Source organism: Ceratotherium simum, chromosome 13, assembly GCF_057802395.1.
Source record: "Ceratotherium simum simum isolate JZ-2026a chromosome 13, ASM5780239v1, whole genome shotgun sequence".
Lineage (NCBI taxonomy): Eukaryota > Metazoa > Chordata > Mammalia > Perissodactyla > Rhinocerotidae > Ceratotherium > Ceratotherium simum.
The window spans coordinates 30543132-30567486 of NC_141912.1; the positions used below are offsets into that span (position 1 = coordinate 30543132).

A 24355-nucleotide genomic window follows, 5' to 3' on the forward strand; every position below is an offset into this window, starting at 1 on the left:
CCTTCCGGGACACCTATAACATGGATGTTAGTGCACTTAATGTTGTCCCAGAGGTCCCTTAGACTGTCCTCACTCTTTTTAATTCTTTTCTCTTTTACCCGTTCTGCTTGGGTAATTTCTTCTAGTCTTTCCTGCAGCTCGCAGATCCGTTCTTCTGTATCCTCTACTCTGCTTTTGAGTCCCTCTAATGAATTTTTCATTTCCAGTATTGTATTCTTCATTTCTGATTGGTTCTTTTTAACATCTTCCATTTCTTTGTTGACATTCTCACTGAGTTCATCTATTCTTCTCCCCAGATCAGTGAGCATCCTTAACACTCTTAGTTTGAACTCTCTGTCAGGTAGGTTGCTCATTTCTGTTTCACTTAGTTCCTTTTCTGGGGTTTTGTCCTGTTCCCTTACTTGGAATGTATTCCTTTGCCTCCTCATTTTGCCTCTTTCCCTGTGCTTGTGTCTATGTATTAGGTAGGTCAGCTACGTCTCCTGCTCTTGGATAGGTGACCTTATATAAGTGATGCCTTAGGAAGCCTGCAGTGTGCTTCCCTCAGTTCTCAATGTTCCAGGGGTCACCCCTATGTGGGCCACGTGTTTCCTTCTGTTGTGGCCTGTTTGCTCTCCCTGTAGGCGCCCAAGGAGGCCGAGTTATGCTCCTGGTCAGCTGTTGTAATGCTCAGCTGTTTGTAGTTGTTGTGGGCCCTTCAGTCTCTTTATCAGGTGTGGGGAGCCCCAGCACAGTTGGCTGCAAGTTCTAATACCACATTTGTGTTGCAGTATTTCTTTTAAGTGAGTAGGCCCCCAGCGTGGCAGGTTGTTAGGCTCAGGGGCTTACAATTGCTATAAGCCTCCAGCCTTTAGGTCTCTTGTCAGCTCTCTGAGGATTGCAGCTGGGTGGGGCTGGCCTCAGGCACAGGAGCACCCAATTGTTTCAGGCTTTGGAAGCGGGGGCAAACCTCCTATGTGGGTCTTTGAGAAGCACAAGTCTTCTGTGGCTGACAAGCCCTGCCGCCCACAGGTCCACACACACAGTCAACACAGTCCTGCCCCGTGTCCGTGCCCTGACCTCCTGAAGTGGACCCAGTCTCTCCACGGTGGGAGCCCTACACTCTCCACCACCAACCCCCACTCTCCAACTGCTCCTTGTGCATGCCCTGTCCCACAGAAGTGGGCTCAGTTGCCAGGCTGCAGAGAAACCAGTCACCAATCTATGCAGGCCCACAAGTTGCCTGAGGGCTTGTTGTTGGGTGGGGCCAGTCTCTAGGGTGGGCTGCCTGCCCTGGCTGAGCTGGATTAAATCAGTGCTCTAGTGGGTGGGGCAGACCTGGGCTAGCAGGCCCCAGGGAGAACTCCAATGGCGTCTGTATCAGCACGCCCACACCAGGCCACAAGAATGGCCACCGCCAATGTCCCAGTCCCTGGAGATGTCTCACCTCTCACCGAGATGCACTCAGGGCCTATCAGGTGAGTCTCTTTTCACCCAAACACTGTGCACCTTTCTTTCTGGTGAGTTTCAGTTGCTTTCTGCAATGGGTGAGTTTGTGCATGGGCCCTTTAAGAGCCGGTTTTAATTTCTTTGTGAACCAGCTTTTCTGGGGGTACTCCCCAATGTTTTAGTAGCAGGCAAAGTCAGATATTATGCCACTCGTCTCGATTGTGCTGGGTCCACAAAATGCCCACAGTGGGAGTGCTTCCCGGCTCAGGGCCCTGCTCCTCCAGGGAGGCTGTGTACCCCTGGGCTGCTCCTGGGCGGCCGTGAAGTTGGAGGCTCGTGAAGGCAGCATTTTTTTCTCTCCAGAAGGGAATTTCTGCCTCTTCCACCTCAATTGGGATTGTCCTTTGTTGCAGGAGTTCCTCTTATCCAGTTTTCAGTTCTCCTTCAGGGGTAATTTTTCCACGAGTAGTTGTAAATTGGCTGTGTCCGCGGGAGGAGGTGAATTCAGAGTCTGCTTATGCCGCCATCTTGACTTCCAGATATCCTTCATTTCTATTACAGTGTTTTTGATCTCTAGCTTTTTTTTTGTTGTTATTCTTTCTTAGGATTTCTTTCTTTCTGCTTACGTTGCCCATCTGTTCTTACATGCTATTTACTTTATCCATTAGACCCCTTAGCATATTAATCATGATTGTTTTAAATTCTCAATCTGATAATTCCAACATCCCTGCCATGTCTGGTTCTGATGCTTGCTCTGTCTATTCTAACTGTGGTGTTTTGCCTTTTGGTATACCTTGTAATGTTTTGTTGATAGTTGGACATGACGTACTAGGTAAAAGAAACTGCAGTAATACATCTTTAGTAATGTGGAGGTGAGGTGTAGCAGAAGGGGAAGTATTCTATAGTCCTATGATTAGGTCTCAGTCTTTTACTGAGCCTTTTAGTGTGAAATCTGGACTGTGACCTTTACAAGTGTTTCTCAGGTTTTTTTCTTCTCCCTTAGGTGAGAGAGAACAGCTAGAGTGAGCGGGAGTTGGGTATTTTCCTTTCCCAAAATCAATTAGGCTCAAATACTACCCCAGCAGGTTAAGTTTTGGTTAACTAGTTTCCTCTGAAGGCAGACCTTGTTAAGTAGAACAGAGTGTTCAGGCATATTTCAAAATGGTTCCCTTTCTCCTCCCCCTGGTAGAAGCATGAGAGATTTTTCTCCAACATTTAGTGTGGGAACCTGGTCAAGCTCCTGGAGCTAAATCTCACAAAATTGTGATATTTTAAGATTGGGTCCCCCTGGAGTTTTAACTCTCTGAGTTGTCAACACAACCTCCAGCAATTTGTCAATTACAGTTAAGTAATTCCCAACCCCTCGTTCCTGAGGTGGTTTCTGCTCTAGTCTCTGCACCAGTAAGTTGTTATTCTTCGTAATTGCCTGTTGGTCTCTCCAATCTTGAGGGCTGTGGTTTTCCCTATGTTCTCATCTCTTTTATGGATCCTAGAAGAATTGTTGATTTTTCAGTCTATTCAGCATTTTACTTGTTTTTAGGACAGAGAAGTGACTTCCAAGCTGCTTATGTGCAGAACCTGAATCAGAAACTCCCCAGTGATCTTTTTGCTGAACTATTTTGCCTTAATTTTTTCATTTCTTAAAAAAGATGGGCTATAACATATGGACAAATCCTTCCACTAAAAATAGTACAAATGCCATGTAAAATACAAAACTATCTTCTTAAAAGCATCAAAGAGCTAACAAGTTAGTAATAAATGACCTAGCCCCCCAAAGAAGGGAAAGATCCTGCTTGGCCTCCATAGAGAACAAATCCTGAAAATGGAGAAAAGCCTCTGTGAGTTTATTGCTCCAGAGCCCAGACAGGGCCGTCCAGCACTTCCAGCTCTTTGCCCTGAGCTCTTGACTTTTTCTACCCATCTGCCTTCCCTTTAAAATTTTAAACAAAGCTTTTTTATTCTGATTATAGTGTACATTATTCTGTATAATATATGATATAATGTATATTTACTGTAGAAAATTTGTAAAATGCTGAAAATTATAAATGGCAAGGTAAAAATAACTATAATTCTCACACTTGGAAATCTTTTCTTGCATTTTCTCCTAGTCTATTGTATATCCTCCTGCTGCTACCCCAAATGCTGGAACTCTCTCTCTAAGTTGATGAGCACAGATCTCAGGGACCCCCAGCCCTGCACTCTCCAGATGCCATTTGAGAACTGCATCATCATCATCCCACCACACCTCCATATCTGTGCCTGTATCTTCTGCCTTCCAACCAGTGATGATGGATGGTCCTCCTCCTGTCTAAGGCCACCCTTCAGTTTGAGCACAAGATTGGGCCCCTCTTTCCCTAATAATCAGTTTCCCACTCTCTACTGTATCATTCATTCTTGCGTACAAACACGCTGTAACACTTCCCATTAAAACAAACAAAATGAAACTAAATAAATGAAAACAAAATCATCCCATCAAAATCTACCACCTAATGCCTTGTCTGCATCCAACTACTGCCTCATTTCTATGATGCTCCTTATAGGACAATTCCTGAGTCCATTCTCTCATCTACCATGTTGTCTTTTATTTTTATCAAACTCATATATGAACATAGCTTAAAAGGTCAAATACTTCTGCAAGGCTTGTTATGGGGACAAACATCCCCAATCTTCCATGCATCCCATTTCCTGATACTAGAACCAACCTCTATATTTTTTGTGTCTAATGCTCTTATAGTTATTTCTGTTCCTCTAAATAGATGCTTATGGTCCTTCTGTGTTTTTCAGTTTGTATATCGTCTTAGTGGATTAGCTCTCTTTAACATACCGCCATCCTCCAAATATAGTTATTATATAATTTTGGTTAGCTCAGTGTTCAGTGTTTACATTATTATGACCGTGTAAATGCTATTCACGACTAGCATTTAGTAGCTCTGATTACTTTTCTTCCCTTGAAGTGATTTTTTAATTTCTTTGGAGTTGATAAATATTTTATTCCTTCATTTGCTTAGTTTCTGTTGTATTCATTATGAAATCACTCCCAAACTTTCTCTCGAAGTCTAAATATCTGTGAATATATTTGAGTTCATCAGTTGCTCTACTAGCTTTATCTTTGTGAAGACACCTGTCCCACAGCCCTCAGTCCTGCCACATGTGGACTGGTTGCCTGCACGCCTGGGGCAGGGCTGACATCCTGGATCTCCTTCACCTTATCCTGGACAGCCTTTTTCTTCTCTTGTTCTGGTTCCCCAGTTGCCTGGATCCCATGTGTTCCTCGTTTTGGGTTTCCCAAACATTTTTTCCCGCTTCGTCTGTAGTATTCTAAAGAAGGGAACATGGAAAGTAAAATATTGAAATTCTAAATATCTAAAAATATCTTTAGGCTACCCTAGCACTTATTCACATTTTGCCTTGGTATAGAACTCAGTGTTGAAAATAATTTTCCTCAGAATTTGGGAGGAATTGCTTCAACATTTTCTAGTTTCCAGAGTGAATTTTCTTCCCTCTTGAAGTTGTCAAGATCTCTTCTTTTTCACCCTTTTTTCTGAACTTTCATTGTGATGTATCTTGGTGTGGATCTGTTTCCATCCACTGTACTAAGAACTTGGTTGGGACCATTCAAAGTGTAACATTTTGTCTGTCAAACTCAGAAATTGTCTTGAACTTTACTTATCATTTCCTACTCTCCATTCTTTTTGAAACTTGTGCTATTAAAGTGTTGGAATCCCTTGATTGATAACCCAGTATACTTATAGTTCTTTTCTCCTGCTTGTCATTACTTTTGCATTTGTAGTACTAAATGGGAGTATGACAATTTTCCAATTCATCCATAGAATTAACCATTTCTCTGGTTGTATTTTTAATTTCCAAGAGCTCTTTCTTCTTCTCTGACTGTATATAATTGTATATGATTCTGTTCTTACTTCATATACCATATCTTTTTTACATCTTTTAGGTATTATTGATAATAGTGGTAGGGGACCTGTTAGGTCTCCTGGTTATCTGCTTTCATAATATGAACTTTTTCCTCACAGCAATTGGCTCAGTAGTGATTTCATTTATCTTTGTCATTTCTGCTAAATGTCCATCTCCCTCAGAACAATGCAAGCTCCACATCACCAGGGTCTTATTCTTGCTCTTCACTGTGTTTCCAGACTCTAGCTGATCCTGATCCACAGGAGGCATCAAAATATACTCCGAATGACGGACTTCACTGTGGTTTGGGGAGTTAAGTCAGACTGCCGCTTGATGTCCTCCTGAGCTCTGAGCCTACTGACCCCCTGTTATAGGACATTCTGAAACACTGAAACAGTTCACTTACATGTGGTACAGAGTCATACTCACCACCTGAGCACAGAGAACTAATGGAAGACAAGTCAACAGGCCTCTGAGAAAAAAAACCCTGGGTTGAAACCCAGCTCCACCACCTCCTAACCCTCTCTGAGTCTCCCTTTCCCTGTCTGTGCAAAGAGATCACATATTGGGAGCCTCATGCGTTTACTTTGAGGATTAAATTTGACCCTTGATGTAAATCACAGCATTATTGCCTAAGACATATTAAGCGTTCCTCTATTCATAGCTACCATCATTATAGTGATTATCGCATTTAGATCAATTCCATTCTTTTGCTTTTATAAACCACCATTAAAGAAGCATCCTTGAACACACATTTTTGAGAACGTGTGTGATTATCTTCTTAGGATAAATTACTAAAAGAGAAATTTCTGCATCAAAATGTAAACACACCTAAATTGATGTGAGATTTTGCAAAAGTGTCCTTTAGAAATTTCATATTCCTTATGTTTACTTCAAAGCTGAAAAAAGCCTAACACTTCTTAAAATTTAATGTAATCATTAATTCTATTATTTTTTTCTTCAAATTTTCGTACTTCAGGATAGAAAGGAAGAAAAGACTGAACTTTCAATAACTTTCTCTGAGTGATTAAGAAAGTCAGTTTTGTGCTTAGCACACTTAGAAATAATTTTATACCATATAATCTTTTGGTATAATTAATATTTAGACTATGTCTGGGGAATCTAATATTCAATTACTAAATTAAGTGTCCTCTTTACTCTTACTTTCTAACCCTATAAATTATGAGACTAAATACCAATTGATAAAGTTGGTAAAAAGAGGGAAAAAAATGAAATTTTGTATTCCAATTTTCAATCCCATCAAGATTTATGACAGTATATTTTCCCTACACTCTACAATAGCCTCATCATTTACTTTCATCTTTGTCAAGCTGATAGATTTTCATTTTTATTCCCATTTCTTATTCCACATTCTCATTTTTGTTTACATTTATTTAACACTAATATATTTGTTTGACATTTGCATTTCTTCTTTTCCAACTTGCTTTTACTATATTTAATTGCTTTCTGATTGAGGTGTACACGTTTTAGAATACTGAATCTAGGAAAGAAGAAAAGCAGCCCCAATATCGGGAACCGGTCTGACACTTACAGCTAGACCTCACTGTTGTCAGAAGCTGGCCTGATGCCCCTTGGCATGTTGTTCTCCTATTTGACAAACAATGTTACAAAACATTCACATCAGACAAGGACACTCTGAGACTATGACAAAGTGAGACAAAACAAGACCACCACATCACTTTATCTAAAAACAGACAAAAACAAGGCACCGTGCAACTCACAAAATACCAATCATCTCTCTGTGTTGGCTAAAATGAGCGACCGCTGCTTCTTTCCAGTTACAGCTTTATCCTTGCTCTAGTCTGCTCTGTCTACAGATAAGATTTATTGAGACACTCAGTCATAGAATTACTCCCATTTCCAGACAACATCCAATCTAGAGTGAGCCCCTGCCTCCATAGACCTTTCCCAAAATCACCCAACCAAAGCCAAAATCCTGTAAGATACACTTTCTAACACCCTCATCCCAAGATGGTATATGTTCACCTCTCTACAATGTGTTCAACCACAGATGTGTTCCTGGTGGTCTTTGGCTCAAGCGTATTGACACATTTTACCCTTTCATCTGTCAAATTTTTTTTGTGTTTTTGAGTTTGATTATGGGCATGTGTTTTGATATGTGATTGCCATAGAGAAATTTTATTTTCTCTTTATGGTTTTTTATCTTTCAATCAGGCTTAGAGAATCCTTCTTTACTCCACAATTTAAAAAGTTTCATGTGTATTTTCATCTAGGTAGAGACGATGAGGAGAGAGATTTCTGAGGGTGAAGGGAAACAGAATTGTTTGAATTTAGGGAAATGTGATGGGGGAGTGGGGAGCAATAGCCAAAGCGTTCAACGATGGTAGAATTCTAAGGTTTAAATCTTTTGCTTATATTTTAAAAATATGTCTACAGGGCCTACATCCCTTTCTACCGTCATGTTGAACAAGGTGCAAATTCTTACCTCTCTATTGAAAATAAGAATCTGGATATAAACTTTTTTCAAATTCTTGCCATGAGATGGGGTTGGTGGGTTAATTAAAGGAAAGATTCCGAAAACTTGAGAGAAGAAATGAAACCTGAGAACCTTCCAGAATCTGCATGTTTGCTGTGTTGAATATGTTGCAGGTGAGGACAAGAGATGGCTCTGAGCAGCTCAGCATGGACGGGGCCTGTGCCCAGTCAGTGCTCAGTGCATCGTGGGTTTTGATGTGGTCAGTCTTCTGCTGGGTCATCTCTCTGTTCCTTTGTCCTTGTCCCTTCAATAGAACCTTGTCCCACCAGGACCTGTGATCACAGGGACGCAGATATCACCTAGGCCTTCCAAGTCTTGTGTCTCCAAGACTGTGGGCAGTGGGGGCTTCATGTGGCCAGGTCAGGCTAGGCTCAGGCCTGGGTTTGGCCCTCAGCCTCCTTCTCTTATGTATTTATTTGTTGTTTCTCTGTTTCTGTAGAGAATTGTTCCTATTCTTGTTCTTCTGTGCGAGTTCTGGTCTCATTCTTCTCTGAATGTCCCCCCGTCTCTGACAGTAGCAGGAATCATTTTGCCTGTCATTGTCCCCAGCAGGCCCAGGTGGCCTCTGCACACAGGAGACCCTGTGGTATTGATGGATGAACGTGCAGACTGTCCAGCTCTTGCCTTCCTTGTAGTGATGTTTCCTGAGGTTTTCTTTCCATCTTTTCCCCAACCTTTTTGAGAAACTGGATTCCAATATTAGCAGAGAGGAGAGATTTGAGAGTTTACAATCTTGGATAAATTCCTGTTAGATTTCTAGCTTCTCTGCTCTCCTACTCTTTTTCCCTGCCCTTAGCTCTAGTAATCCAAATGCTGGCTCCAATCCAAACTCATGGATTTATACAGCAGAGTCTAATTTACATTTATATTTGGTTGGAAAATAGGGCCCATAAGTCAAGGATCATTGTTTTCTGAAGAGAGAAATACAATGGTGCACTGTGGTGTTCAGGAGAGTTATTGTGTGAGGTTGTGGTTAGACTGTGGGGAGGGCAGCCTTCTGAGAAAAGTACAGGCGGTATTGACAGCAATGTGAGTGGATGTTGTGCTGTGGTTGCCACAAAATAACATTTGATCTGAGGCTGCATTAATAAAGATACTGTCTCTAGAATAGGGAGGTGCTCTACAATGATGATTCATTCAACCAATATTTTTTGAGTATTAGCTATATGATACACTATTTTTGCATCTAGAAAAAACGGGTGAAAATTGCTGGCCTTGTGGAGCATATGTTCTAGCGGGAAGGGGCAGATTATATACTCCACACATAGTGAATAAGGGAAGGGTTTATATTAAAAGGTGGTAAGTGCTATGGAGAAGGCGATCCTGAGTGTGAGTGTGTGTGGAAACAGAATATGGCTACTTTACTAGTGTGGTCAGTATGGGCCTCATTGAGAAGGTGACCTTTGAGGAAAGATTTGAAGGACATGAGGAATTATGCGTGAGGATGTCTGGGGCAAGTTCTTTCTAGACAGGGGGAAACTCCAGTGCAGATGCGCTAGGGCAGGAGTGTGTCTGTGTGTTCTTGAAACAGCCAGGAGGTCGGTGTGGCTGGAGCAGAGCACAATTGACTGAGGTCAGATGAATAGACAGATCATGTAGGCTGGAGGATGTTGGAAGAGTTTTGACTTTGAGTGAAACAGTTCTGAGCAAATACGGACAATGTAAGACTTGCCTTTTATTTTTATTTTTTATTTTTTGTGAGGAAGATCAGCCCTGAGCTAACATCCATGCCAATCCTCTACTTTTTGCTGAGGAAGACTGTCCCTGGGCTAACATCTGTGCCCATCTTCCTCCACTTTATATGGGACAATGCCACAGCACGGCCTGACAAGCAATGCCTCAGTGCACACCCGGGATCCGAACCCAGGCCACCAGCAGTGGAGCATGCTCACTCAACCGCTAGGCCATGGAGCCGGCCTCAAGACTTGGCTTTTAAAAGCATCAGTCTAGCTGCTGTGCTGAGAATAGAATCGAGTGACAAGGGGCAAACGAGGAAGTAGGGAAAAGTGTAGGACATGTTTGCAGTGTTCCAGACTAGAGATGTCGGTTGTTTTGACTGGAGTATGAGTGGTGAAAATAGTGGGAAGTGGTTTGATTCTAGACACATTTCGAAGATAGACCTTGCAGCATTTCCTAATGGATTAAATCTATTCTATGAGAAAGAAGAGTCAAGAAGAATACCAAAAATTTTGGACTATGCAAGTAGAAAGATGGAGTTACAGTCAGCAAAGATGGGGAAGACTCTGGAAGGAGCATATTTGAGGAGGAGGAATCGTAGGCATTCAAGTTTAAGAGATGTTAAAGAGGAGATGTCTATTAGAAATACAAGTGAGGTGTCAGGTTGGCAGTTGGACAGGTGAATCTGGATACATTTAGGAGAAAAGTCTGGGCTGGAGAAATAAACTTGGGAGGTGATGGCATAAAAATGATATTTAAAGCCTTGAGAATGGATGAGGTCACCAAGGAAGTGATGACTATAGAAGAGAAAGGAACAAGGACTGAACCCTGGACCCCTCAGTGTTAAGGGCTCTGGTCAGACCACACACCCAGGGCAGACTGCACAGTTCTGGCATTGCATCTAGAAGGCTTGGAGACCAGGGAGTCCCAAACTTTCCTGTGCACAGGAATCCCCTGGACATCTCGTTAAGATTCAGAAAGTCTGGAGTAGAGCCTGAGATTCTGGATTCATAACAAGGTGATGATGATACTGGTCTTCAGATCACACATTCAGTAGCAAGAACACAGACCAGGATTCCCACATGGCTGGGCATCAGCCTCACCTATAGCTTGTTAAATAAGTGATACCTGGACTCCATGCCCAACATTCTGACAGCAGTTTTGGGGAGAGGCCTGAGTATTTTGTAACAAGCTCACAAGCCATCCTGGTCTCGGCAAGATTTGGAACCACAAGTCAGTGATCAGAAAGCAACCAGGGTGGGGAGGGGCCTTAAATCCACATTTAAATATCATTTTGTCCTGGGAAAGAAAAAGGAGTTCATATATGGTCTCTTATGAGACATGATGGTAGGAGATACATGTCATTTTCTCTATCATGGCGTATAGCCAGGCCAAAGATTTAGGAAGTTGCTCTCAGTTCAGCATAATGCCAATCTCTGAATGTTTGCTCTCTGAAACTATTCCCCAGACTAATTTCTCACTTACTTCCTGGAGCAAACAGTGGAATCCAAATGTTTGTAATTTAAACATAAAAGAATTTATATACGTAGTATAGGGGGCTCATTTTCTTTAGGGGAAGTCCACAGAACCAGGCGTGAGGTCAGGTCCCACATAGGAACCACTGCCCCTGCTGCTGGGCACAGATGTCACTGTTCACACCACTGACACCCTGATGCTGGACACTGGACCCTGAGGCTGGGACTGCTATCGCTGCTGCTCCTGGCAACTGGCCGTTGTTACTGCCACTCGTGCCACACTTGCCAAATGCATTCTGCATAGTCCTAGCTTCTCTGTGTCACCATGTCCTGAGTCAGAGTCCAGATAAGGTCACCTGACTGGTGGACCCAAAGCGTCATGCTGTGTCCAACTGCAGCAATGTTGAAGAAAGCAAGTGTTCCTCTTTTATGGAAGGAGGTGGTCTCTGCCTCCTACCAAGACTCTTTAATCTTGAGATTTTCCTAATGTAAGAAGCAAGTTCAGATGCTAGGGATAGGTGAATGAGGCATGGAAAAAGAATGACAAATTTCAATTCTTGGAGCAGTGATCTGAGACCAGAGCTTGATCTGGTGTACTGTAGGCACTTGGGTTTGGTTCAATGTTGAGTAACTAATAAATAACATCTATCGACTTATTCCCTATAAGGTTTGTTTTGGGGTCAGGCTTTTGTCTACCCCAGTTTATACTCTCAGATAAGTAGAGTAAAATGGTGAAATGGTTACTCATAATGTCTTCTCCCTGCCTCTGGCTCTTGTTAGGATTAAAACACCTAGGTCCTTAAGACTTCAGAGGATCCGTGTATACACTGACATTTTATATTTCTTTGTGTTTGCATGTATTTCTAGAGAGAGCATTCATAACATTCATCATTTTTATGTCACGCCCACAAAAGCCTCCCAAAAAATCCTACTTTAGACACCATGCTAAACTCTGGTCTACGAACAGCTGACAACCAAAGTGTTTTTAGCAGATCTGAGGACACTATATTAGTGCTCAACTTTTGCTTGGCTGTTATCAGTCTGGGACAAAATAAGGCAGAGGTTCACTTGCTTACTCTCACTCTCAGTTTCTGCACGTATCTTATTGTGGGCTGATAACAGTCCTCAGACCAGCGCTGGCTCACAGACCATGCTTACAGTTGCGCTGGTCTAGATGGACTTGTAGTCCAGCATTTATCCTGGTGTCAGATTAATAGCAGGTATAATTGACTGATTAATGGGGATTTTATTTCTAGTTATATGGTGGGCTAGGTTTTAAGGCTGCCTCACAATAAAAACAATTAAAAATAATAAATAAAACATAAAAAGCATCCAAAAGTATAAAAGAACAAGCAGGAGAACAATCCTTTAGACCAGAAAATAAATGTTGGCAGGAATTCATAGGGAAAAGTTGCTTTTATCCTGAAGGCGTTTGCCAAACCTGGAAAAATCTTAGCTTTGGTTTTCTTGGGCTCACAAGTTATAGTAGACAGGAGACAGCCCTCAGAGCTTGGTCACATGGGAAGTATAAGAGACACTCTCACACTCTGGAAAATCTAGGAAACCAAATATACATGCCCTCAGAGTAAGGGTGATGAAACAAAAGAAAATCTGTTTCATCCCCCAAGACAAGAGTACTCTAAGGAAATTTGACTTTGAGTCAGCAAAAAGCAAAGCAAATAACTGTTTTTGTGAGTTTGTAACCACCAGCCAGCCCTCCTGTATATTTGTTGTCCAAACTTGCTTTACTATTTTGGGCGAAAATAACCATAAGCCATAATTTTGTTTTATAATTTTCCTGGATTGACGGTGACCCAAAAATTGGAAGAAGAAAACAAAAATCTCTAGGGAAATTTATATTTAACCTATGTGTCAAATAATTTACACAAATAATTGCACAAGAAAAAATAGCAGCTCAGAGCAAGAGATGTATAAGTACAAGTGGAAAAAACATCAATACGATTGAGATCCACAAGAAACAGTAGACAGTAAAAAGAGGCTCATAAAACTTCAATATTGGAATTATGAAACATAGAAAATAAAATAAACAGGATTATTGTGTATAAAAAGAAAAACAAGAAGCTTGAAAATGTCATGATAGATTATCAAGGACCAGATTTACTCTCCTGCCTTAAACACTACAAATTCAAATAAACTATGAAACAATGGTATTCAGCCCTTGGACAACAAGTAGCACAAGGATTGTGATCCCTAAGAGAAGGGAAACAAATGAGGTGAAGCTTGGAATTGTTCAGCTTCCTTCCTGGAGAGAGTTTCCAGGACACAGTGCAGGGAGAAGGAGCCCTCACAGAGCTCAGCAGTCTCACTGAGTGAAGGGGACAGAGTTGTGAACTGGAGAAGCCAGGACAACCAATCGAAGGTGAAGGCACATAGAAAGCTGAACAGAAAAAACACTGGAAGTCTGCAGAGGGTTCCCCTCAAGTCTTTAGCTCATCAGTGCATGCATGCAAGGAAACCATCCAAGGACAGAGAAAGAAAAATCCGAAAGGATGACAGAGAATAGTATATAGTGCTCCTCAGAACTGGGAATACTGCCCATTCCCAGCCAGTCTGGAAAACCTCATAATTTGCTGGTCATTGGATAGAGTGTTCAGAAGGGTCTTGTGTCAGTATTTGGGAATAATGAGCCCTGGACTAAATTCTTTCCAGTTTTGCCTAGCAAATATTAAAAGTAAGACCCAACAAGATCAAACTTCTTTTAAATAACTTAATTTGTCCCAGAAATGAAAGCTGAAGAACATTTATGGAATGCAAATATATCTGGCCTCTAACCTGGTAAAATAATAATGTCAGACAATGAATTAAAAAAAACTAGGCATGCAATGAAAAGAAAATAATACAACTCGAAAGGCAGAGAAAAGCAATCAGTCTAACCCAGAACTGACACACTTACACAGATGTTACAATTAGCAGACAATGACATAAAAACAGTTATTATAAATATACTCCTTATGTTCAAAAAGTTATATAACAGACATGAAAGATATATAAAAGGCCAAAATCAAATTCTTGAGATGAATATGCTGAGATGAAAAAGACACTGGCTGTGAGATGGAATTAACAGTAGATTTGATATTGCAGAAGAAAAAATCAGTGACTTTGAAGACATAAAAATAGAAACTTTTCAAAATTATATGAAGTAATCATTATTACAATGTATTGTGAGTTTTGTAACATATTTAGTTTTTTTTTTTTTAGGTTGATTTTTTTTAATGTTTTATTTTTTTGTTTCTATTTTTTTTAAGACTTTATTTTTATTTATTTATTTTTTTGTGAGGAAGATCAGCCCTGAGCTAACATCCATGCCAATGCTCCTCTTTTTGCTGAGGAAGACTGGCCGTGAGCTAACATCTGTGCCGATCTTCCTCCACTTTATATGGGACGCTGCCACAGCATGGCCTGACAAGCAGTGTGTTGGTGCACGCTGGGATCCAAACCCGGGCCGCCAGCAGCGGAGAGCACTTAACTGCTACGCCACAGGGCCAGCCCCATAACATATTTAGTTTTGACGTGTATAATTCTAATGGTATAAAAAGGAAAAAGAGGAAATAGAGATATAGAGCATTATGTTTCTATATCTCACTGAAATTAACTTAGTGTGAATTGAAGTAGATTTTGATAAGATCAGATGCATATGGCAAGCCCTGGTGCAACCACTAAGAAAATAATTCAAAACTAGAGTGATAAAATATTAAAGGAATTAAAATAGTACAATAGAAAATATCCATTTAATACAAGAGGAATCAATAAAGGAGGAAAAGTGGAACAAAAAGACATGAGACACATAGAAAACAAAAAGTAAAATGGCATCATGAATCCAACTGTATGGATGTTAACATTAAATGTAAATGGAATGAACAAGCCAATCAAAAGGCAGAAATTGTCACAATTGATAAAAGAACAAGATCCAACTATATGTTGTCTACAGTAGACACACTTGAGATTTATAGTTACAAATAGATTAAAATTAAAAGGATGGAAAAAGATATATTAACAGCAACCATAAGAAACTGGGGTGGCTACCCTAATATCAGATAAAATAGACTTAAAAAAATTCTAGTTGAGATAAACAGGGACACTTTATAATGCTAAAAGGGCCAATCCATCCGAAAAAAAAAAGTATAAATGTATATGCATCTAATAACAGAGCACTAAAATAGATGAAGACAGAACTGACAAAAATCAAAGGAGAAAGAGACAATACAACAATAGTAGTTGGAGACTTCAATACTCCACTTTTGGTCGTGGATAGAACAACTAAACAGAAGATCAACAAGAAAATAAAAGATCTGAACAACACTATAAACCATCTAGACCTAATGGACATCTAGAAACACTCTATCCAACAACAGCAGAGTATACATTCTTCTCCAGTGCAAATGGAACATTCTTCAGGATAGACCATATGCTACACCATAAAAAAATTAGTAAATTTAAATGGATAGAAATAATACAAAGCATGGTCTCTGACCACAATGGAATAATATAAAACAGATATCAATCAATAACTGAAAGAAATTTGGAGAACTCACAAATAAATGGAAATTAAACAACACACTGCAGCATAACCAGTGGTCAAAAAAGAAATCAAAAACAGAAATTAGAAAATACTTTGAGATTAATGAAAATGAAGAGACAACATGCCAAAACTTATGGGATGCTAATAAAGCATAGCTTAGAGGGAAATTTATAGCTGTAAAAGCCAACATTAAAAAGGAAAAAGATCTCAAATCAATAACCTAACTTTCCACCTTAATACATGGGAAAAAGGAGGGCAAACTAAACCCAAAGGAAGCAGAAGGAAGGAAATAGCAGTGATTAGAGTAGAGGAACTAGAGAATAAACAATAAAGAAAATCAATGAAATCAAACGTGGTTCTTTCAAAAGATGGACAAAATTAACATATCATCAGTTGAACTCACTAAAAAAAGGAAGACAAATTACTAGGATCAAAAATGAGAGAGAGGACATTATTACTGTCTTTACAACTGAGAAAAGAATTATAAACATAGACTATGAACAATTATATGCCAATACATAAAATAACTTAGATAAAATGGACAAATTTCTAGAAAGACACAAACTAGTGACTCTGACTCAAAAAGAAATTAAAAATCTGAATACACCTATAAAAAGTAAGACATTAAATCAGTAATAAAAATCTACCCACGAAGAAAATCCCAGGTCCAAATGGCTTCACTGGTGAGTTCTACTAAATATTTGAAGGAGAATTAATAACAATTCTTCACAAACTCTTCCAAAAAGTGGAAGAGGAGGGAACACTACACAACTCATTCTATGAGGCCAGTAATATTCTGATACCAAAATCAAAGACATCACAAGAAAAGAAAACTACTGACCAATATTCTTCTGAATATAGATGTAAAAATACTCAACAAAATCCTAGCAAACTGAATTCAGCAACATATAAACAGAATCATATACTATGACCAAGCGGGACTTATCCCAGGAATGCAAGATTGTTTTAACATCCAAAAACCAATTAATGTAATACACCACATCAATAGAATAAAAGACAAAACCCACATGATTATCTAATTAAGCACAGAAAAAGCATTTGATATAAATAAAAATCAACCATATTGGAAAGGAAGAGTTAAACTGTCTCTATTTGTAGATGACATGATCTTGTATATAGAAAATCCTAAGGAATGCACTAAAAACTATTAGAACTAATAAATTCCCCAAAGTTGCAGGAATATAAGATCGATATATAAAAATCAATTGTATTTCAATACAGTTCGAATAAATAACCCTAAAACTATATTAAGAAAACCATTCCATTTACAGTATCATTAAAAAGAAGAAAATACTTAGAAATAAATGTAACCAAAAAAGTATAAAACTTAAACTATAAAGCATTGTTAGGGAAATTAAAGATGACAAATAAATGGAAAGACTTTCCATGTTTATGGATTGGAAGACTTAATATTATTAAGATGGCAATATTCCAAAATTGATCTACACATCAATGCAATTTCTATCAAAGTTCCTAGCTGGCTTCCTTGCAGAAAATGATGAGGTGATCATAAAATTTATATGGAAATTCCAAGAACTAGATAAAACACTCTTGAAAAAGAACAGTTTAAAGAATCACACTTCCTGATTTCAAAACTTTCTACAAAGCCATAGTATTCAAGACGGTGTGATACTGGCATAATGGTAGACAAATAGATCAATGGAATAGAATCAAGAGGGCAGAACTCAAACCACATATTTACAGTCAATTAAATGTCCAAAGAGTGCCAAGACAATTCAATGAGAACTAAAATAATCTTTTCAAGAAATTGTGCTCATATAACTGTATATCCACATGCAAAAGAATGAAGTTCAACATTACCAAACACCATATAAAAAAATACCTCAAAATGGATCGAAGACCTAAATGTAAGTGCTACAAATTCTTAGAAGAAAAGATATGTGTGAAAACTGTGAAAAGTTTGAAAAGTGTGAAAGAAAAGTGTGAAACTGCACGACTTTGGGTTAATCAATGGTTTCCTAAATATGACACCTAAAACACAAGTAACAAAAGAACAAATAGATAAACTGCACTTCATCAAATTTAAGAACATGATGTAATCTATGCAGAAATAGAAGTATAATGATGTACACCTGAAATTTATACAATGTTATAGACCAATGTTACTGCAATAAACAAAAATTAAAAATAAAATAAAATAAAAACTTTTGTGTTTCAAAGAACATCATCAAAAAAGTAAAAATAGACCCCCCAGGCTGGGAGAAAATACTTGCAAATCTTATATCTAATAAGGAACCAGTATATAGAATATACAAAGAACTCTTTCAACTCTGATGAAAGACAAATAACCCCACCAAAAAATGAACAAAAGGCTGAATAGACACTTCTCCATGGAAGATATACAAATGATTGATAAGCCCATGAAAAGATGTTTGACACTTAGTCACCATGGAATGCAAATTAAAACCACAGTGAGATACCTCTTCACACTCACTAGGATGGCTATTCTCAAAAAGACAAATTTTAAAGGTACTAGTGAGGATGTGGAGAAATTGGAATTCTTGTACACTGCTGGTGGGAATGTAAAATGGTGCAGCCTCTTGTAAAAGTTAAGCGTTTCCTCAAAGTTTGAACACAGACTTACTATCTGATCCAGCAATTCCATTCCCAGGTGTATATCCAAAAGAAATAAAAATATTACATCCATTAAAAAATTGTACACAATGTTCAAGCAACATTATTCGTAATAGCAAAAAGATAACTCAAATATCTGTGAGCAGATGAAGGTATAAATAAAAGATGGTATATCCATACAATACAATATTATTTGGCAATGAAAAGGAATGAAGTATTCATGCAAACTGCAGTGTGGGTGACCCTTGAAAATACTACGCTATGTGAAAGAAGTCAGTCACAAAAGATCACACATTGTATTATTCCATTTATATGAAAGCTCCGTAATAAGTAAATCTATAGATACAGAAAGTATATTAGTGTTTGCCTAGAGCTGAGGGGATGTTGGAGGGAAATGGGGATGACTGATTAGAAATAAATGGGTAGGTGGTGATGAAAATGTTCAAAAAATGTTTTTGGAGTGATGAAAATGTTCTAAAATTGATGTGGTGATGATTGCACAACTCTATGAATATACTAAAAACCACTGAGTTTAAACGATCGAATAATATGATATGTGAATTATATCTCAATGAAACTATTCTAATAAAAAGTGATGGCTCACATTAAATGAAGTAGCTATGCTAGAAGTGCCATGGCAGATTGTAGAGAAAGAGATCAACAGGTTCAGAGAAGTGGGCATGCTAAAGAGATAGCTACAGAACTTGCCTTCCTAGCATCAATGGGGATAATAGGATCTCAGAAAGCCAGAAGACAAATGACAGGAAGGTAGAAGCAAAGTGAGTAGAATTGTCAAAATAGCCAGCAATGTCTGAATGGAAGCCAGGAAATCCTGATTGCAAAAGATTTTTGGAAATGGCTAATAGACCATTGTATTCCTGGGGGTTAAATAGTTGGGCAGCCTACAAGAGTGTTACTTAATATTTTAACCAACAGATGAAGAACAAATAAGTTGAAGGCTGAGATTAATGACCCCAATAGAAAGTTATGATTCCTTCCCAGTTTCCAGATCTGAGCCAGTTCTCAGACCCAGAATCCATCAATTAAAGGAGAAGTCAGGTCCCCTGTTGAAATACCCTGCGACACCATGGCTAGTGTGTACAGTAATAATACCCAAATCCTTCACTAAAGGAATCAATGGCCATTTATCCATACACTGAAGAAAGGGAATACCCAGATCTTTGCTAAGTCTGTTAGATACAGAGTCCAATTTGACACTAATTCTTGGGGAACCAAAGAACCATCATGGACTCCCATTAGAGAAGAGACATATGAGGACCAGAAAACAATTTGCATCCTGTCTCAGGTTCACCCAAATCTCAGCGGGTTCTCTGTGTCCACACATCCACTTTCTGCTCATTTCCCTGGTGTCCAAATATGTAATTGGAATGGACATGTTTAGCAGTTGCCAGAATCCTCACACTAGTTCTTGGACCTGTGGAGTAAAAGCTTGGTAGAACGACAGGCCAAGTGGTAGCCCCTGAAATAGCCTCCCAACCTCAGCCAGGACAGAAAATAAAAATAATATTGTGTCTTGAGGGTAACAAAAGAGATTAATACCACTCTCAAATATATAAAGTATGCAGGGGAAGAGGGCAGCCCCAACATACAAATATTTCATTATCCAGTCTGGTTCTTGCAAAAATTGGATGGATTATGGTAGATGACAGTGGACTAATAGAAATTTAACCCCAATTAGCCTAATTGCAGCAGATGTGCTGAATGTGAAATGTTTAATAGAAGAGATTTATACAGCTTCTGGTACATGGTATAAGACTATTGATGCTTAAAGTTATTCTTTAATTCAAGTTAGTTGCATAAACAAGTGGCTTAGACCCTTATGTCTCCTACTACTGTTGTACCTTTGTCTTTTCCTCAGCTCTCACCTGTGATCTAATGGGGAGTTCCTACGACCAGCTGACATAAGAAGGAAAAAACCTGAACTTGGTTCACAAATGTGTCAGCTCAGTATGTTCATGTGAGCCAAAAAGGGACTGCTGCTGTGTTATAGCACCACTCAGGGATGACTGAAGACAGTGTTGAGGGAGCTTCCTTCCAATGGCAGAACTTCAGGTGCTGCTCCTACTCATCCACGTTGTGTAGAGACAAAAGTGGCCTCAGGTAAGAATATGCACAAACTCACAAGCAGTGGCGAGGGCTTAACTGGGAGGATCCTGGAAGGAGCAATATTGGATGATCAGGGACAAGGATATCTGGGAAGAGGCATACAGTAGACACAAAGTGTTAGGATCTTTTGTATCAAGTGTTAATTCACACCAGAAATTACCCACTATACAAGTGACACTAAACAACCAAGTGCGCAGGATGACTCAGCCAGCCAATAGACATCAGCCAGCCTCTGTCCTTAGCCACCCCAGAGCTTGCAGAACAGTCTCATGAAAGGATTATCCATGGTTGCAGAGAGGCATGGGTCTAAGAGTATGGGCTCCCTTTCACCAAGGCTGATGTAGTTACTGCCACAACTGAATGTCTGATCTTCCAGCAACAAATAAACTCCAATGTGGTACCATCCTTTGAGGAAGACAACTAGCCACTTGGTGGCAAGTTGATTATATTGTTACTCTTCTATCCTGGAAAAATCAAGGATTGATCTTGATCTGAGTTGACTTGTATTCCAAGTATGAGTTTGCCCTTCCTTCCCAGTGTCTCACTCAGAACTATTATCTAAGGGTTCACATAGGTAAGATTTTCTAATATGGGACCCTACATCACAGTGCCCCAGACTAAGAGACCTATTTTACAGCAAGGCATGACCATGAAATCTACTGGTCCTACTCCATGCTGCATCATACAGAAGCTGCCAGCTGAGAGAACTGGAATGATCTCTTCAACATTCAGCTGTGGAACCACCTTGCAGATGACACCTTGAAAGGATGGGTGCTATCCTTCAGAATAAAGTATCCACCAAGGTTTAAACCAACAGCTGTTATATGGTGCTATGTCTCCAATAGGTAGAATAAGTAGGTCTCTGACAACCAGGGGTGGAAGGAGTGACTACTCACCATCACTCCTAGTAACGCCAATTGGGGTATTTATGCTTCCCACCCTTTCAATAGGCTCTACTGGATTAGCAGTTTGGGTTCCCAAAAGAGGGTGCTTCCACCAAGGGTCACAGTAAGAGTCTCATTAAACATAAGTGCTATAGCTGTCACCTGTTCAATTTGGGCTCCTCATGTGAGTAGACCAGTGGGCAAAGGAAGGAGTTACCATATGGGCAGGGATAACTGATCCCGATCATTGTGAGGAACACACTGTGTGATGCATTCCTCCCATGGGGCATCTCTCAGAATTCTCATGTCCATTTTTAACTGTAAATGAGCAGATGTTACAACGACAAATAATAAACGTCTAGAAGCCAGGGCTCAGACCCCTGAGGAATGAGGAAATAGGTCAAATCAACAGGCGAACCTAGACCAGCAGATGTGCTATCTGAGGTTGAGGAGAATCTAGAATGGATGGTAGAGGAGGAGGTGAGTTGTGGTCTGGAACCAACTGCAGCAGGGAGGACTTTCATTTATACCACTACTGGTCCTAATCATTTTCTTGTAATTTCCCCAGATTGTGACCCAGAAGATGGAGCAAACTTAATGTAAGAAGAAAGTGGAACTGAGAGGTTCAAGGGATGGACTGTAGCAGGCGCTTTTGATACCCCACCCAGATTCCCTTCCCCAGGCCAGAACACCCTGTTCTCAGCTGCAGTGAGTAATGTGGCTAAAGATTCACAGCTTCCCCAGTCTCCAGAGAATTGCCTTCTGGAAAGCATTGGAAGCTGCTGGTGACCACACAGCCAATTTTGAAGAACCAGGCTCCTTAAGGGCTATACGAAGCACAGTAAGCCCTAGCCTATAAATGGTGGAGACTCTTAAATTATAAAACAAGAGCTCTGAATGCTAGAACTCTGAATCATACTGCTTCTCTTCTCCTCTTCCCATCTCTCCTTGCCTCCTTCCTCCCTCTCACATTTGTCCTTTCCTCAACCTCCATCCTCTTCTCTCCTTCCCCTCCACCTAGAAAATTAAAAGTAAATATTTTATAGCCTTATGATAGAAACATAATGCAAATCCAGAAGCAACAAAGCAAAAGACAGATTGATCTGGCATTTTATATTCAAAATTTTGGTATGGCAAAAACAACAACATATGGAAAGGTATTATTATCCATAGTATCTATAAAGAGGATTTATGAATCAATAAGACAAGATCCATACACATGCTCTTCTGTGTGCTTTACGCTTCCTTCCTCTGGAAGAAAATGACCACAGCCACCTTAGGAGCCACGTAATGAACATGGTACAAACTCTGTCAGCCTGAATCCCTGAATGATTGTGTGGAGCAGATGGTGCTGCCTCCCAACCTCCCCAACACACTGCTCAGTTAGAACCACACTGGGCAGCTTATTAGAAAAAAATAACCTTCTATTGTGTTGAGCCACTGAAATTTTGGAATTTGTTACAACAAATACGTTACATATATATGTTATGTTATATATATATATGTAGTATATATATATTAACAATATGTTATGTATATTGTTATATGTTAACATATATATGTTAAATATGTGAGATATATATACGAGAGAGATATATATGAGATATATATATATATAAATTTGTGAGAGAGAGAGATATATATATTCTTTCACCAACAGCCAGGGTCAGAACACTAACACACTGGGAGAGGAGAAAAGCCAAGCTTTGCATTGTTATATTAAATTTGAGATTCAAGTTTTAACAGGATTGATTTTTAAAATACAATGAGACTATTCTAGTAACATAAAGTACCCATAAAATCATACAATGTGCCCAGAAATTTGTTCAGGGACCCATATCCAGTAGGAAAGAATGGACAAACACAGCAGGGTTGGAGGCTAATAACATAAAAATATATATATAACATTTTCATGTTTTTATTGAGAATGGATTGAATAAAATAAATAGATTGCTACTTGTTTACTGTAGCAATCTTGAGCAGGTATAGTGCCTGGAAGAATATCACTAAGTTGTAGCAACATCTGGAATAAGAAATTGGAAAATGTGGAGGTAACGTTCGAAATAATCCCTTCTTATTCTTGGAAATGCTTGAGAGGGTCTTTGCAGGGGCTGGAGAACCTGGTGAGCCCTTACAGCCAGAGCCTGGAAATGTGCTGAGGAGACCCAGAGCTACATGCCCTCCAGGCTCCTTCCCTCCCACTCTTATTAGCAGAGTAGGGAGCTGGGTCAGCAGGTCTGAATCTGCTCTTCAGAAGAACAGGCCAATGCAGCCACTGAGATCCAGGGACTCCCACTTTCTAACAAGCTCAGATCCTTGACCAGGGACCTGCTGTTGTATCACAGCAGCACAGACATCCCTGTCTTGCTGTCCCAGTAAATGCGCAGAGCATTTTCAGGTATCCACATTCCTGGAACACTGGCCATGGGAATACAATCCACTGTGCCAGCCTCAGGGCACCCCTCCATGGGACAATGAGAACTTGGGGATCAGTGTGTTCTGATCCTTCTCTGCTCATGAATATTCCCTGATATATTTTACATCTGCAACATGTGGCACTGTGACGACGTGTGTGCCTGAGTCCCTTTGAATGACATTTGGGTTATATATTGAAGGGCTTCTCCAGGATTGTTCTGACTCTGGCTACACCATTGACTAATCCCTATCCTGATGTAACAAAGGGACAGGAACAGCATTACAGTCTAAGCACTGAAAAGTGGGCAGCATCAGACTCTTACATTTGTGAACAGGAACATAATTGCAAGACAGCAGGTATTCCACCTGCTAGCAGATAATATAATTGGTTTTAACGAGAAAGGGCTTTTTTTGGGTTTGGGAGGACCAGATTCAGAGGAATAGTTACTGCTGGAGGAAGCCACCTCATGGTCCAGCAGTGATGGCAGCAGTGTGGAGCTCACAGACGCAAGGTAGCAACTGAGGTCCAGCATCACCTGCAAAGGTAATGAGGAACCAGGACTTGCCCCTTAGATAAAAGAGGGACATGAGTGTCCTCAAGGTTTTAGGGGAGGGCTGGTCCAGGCATGGGGTGTGGCCAGTTCTGTAGCTCTTCTATATTCACCATGCCACGTGAGGAGCAAGATCAAGGCAGAATATATTAAATGATAGCATTTTAACCCAACTATAGGGGTCTCAGAATGTCCAGTGACTGTGGCTTTAG

The 24355-nt window shown here is 39.8% G+C and overlaps 1 protein-coding gene and 1 long non-coding RNA gene across 3 annotated transcripts in view; both read left to right on the forward strand.

Annotated features, from left to right (window-relative positions):
- The window catches only part of LOC101398910 (class I histocompatibility antigen, Gogo-B*0103 alpha chain-like), a 334177-nt gene that overhangs the window by 57748 nt on the left and 252074 nt on the right, over nt 1–24355 (forward strand). The gene's annotated exons all lie outside the window — the stretch shown is intronic.
- LOC147915637 (uncharacterized) lies at nt 1211–22393 on the forward strand. The gene is made up of 4 exons (XR_015553896.1): nt 1211–1457; nt 20046–20287; nt 20931–21096; nt 21746–22393. It is a non-coding gene; the product is annotated as an uncharacterized LOC147915637 (long non-coding RNA).